The sequence below is a fragment of the Drosophila bipectinata genome, chromosome 4 (assembly GCF_030179905.1).
Source record: "Drosophila bipectinata strain 14024-0381.07 chromosome 4, DbipHiC1v2, whole genome shotgun sequence".
Classification (NCBI taxonomy): domain Eukaryota; kingdom Metazoa; phylum Arthropoda; class Insecta; order Diptera; family Drosophilidae; genus Drosophila; species Drosophila bipectinata.
Window position 1 is genome coordinate 775,341 of NC_091740.1, and position 1,125 is coordinate 776,465.

A 1,125-nucleotide genomic window follows, 5' to 3' on the forward strand; every position below is an offset into this window, starting at 1 on the left:
AGGAGACATCCCCGACCCTATAAAATATATAAATTATTGATCAGGATCACCCCTTCCGTCTGTCCGTCGGTCCGTCTGTCTGTCTGTCTGTTTCTTTTTCTCAGTTTTAAAGCTATCGACTTGAAACTTTGCACACACCCTTCTTTCCTTTGCACGCAGTATATAAGTCGGAACGGCCCGGATCGGCCGATTATATCCTATAGCTGCCATATAACTGATTGATCGGAAATGGTGTAACTTTGGTGTTTTAGAGAATTAAAATTTTACGAAAATAATACGACGTGCCAAATTTTATAAGGATCGGTCGACTATATCCTAAAGCTGCCAATTAACTGAACGATCGGAATTGGCCCAACTTTTGTGTTTTTGAAGATAGAAAGCTGGAATTTGTTACAGATTATATTTTTGGTCAGTTAATCCGACCTACCAAATTTTATAACGACCGGCAGCCTATATCTTATAGCTGCCATATAACTGAACGATCGGAAATGGTTTTTCGTAGAAATACCAACTTTGGTATTTTTGAAGATAGAAGTTTTGGACTTTTTTTTAGATTTTATATTATAATAAATTGGGTTATATTATTATATACTCATAAGGATCGGCCAACTATATCCGATGTTTGCGATATATATTCGGCTTTAACTGCAAGGGTATATCAACTTCGGGTCCGCCCGAAGTTAGCTTTCTTTTCTTGTTTTCTCCCCTTTGGGGTGAATTAAGTACAGGGTACCGACGGCATACCCGGCTGCGTAAAAAATAAATTAAAAAAAAAAACAATTATAACTTTATATATTTATAATTATAACTACTACAATTTATTTAATTATTATTTTCCATTCGAGCGAAAGGCCAGTTTTTTAATTCACCTTTCCGGCCACTTAATAATTAAAGTCGAAAATCATTAATAATTTAATTATCAACCTTCTGTCCGAATAGAGTCGCGGTTTAAAATACACCTTCCCGGCTTCGTGATAATTAAATAAAATTAATTAAAGATTAAGGTTTCAACTCCACCTTTCCGGCTCCACAATATTTAAATCCGACAATTAGTCAAAAATTATTTATTAATTTTTTTTTTATTTTTGTTAAATCCAAGCAAAAGTCAAGTCCACCTTTCCGGCT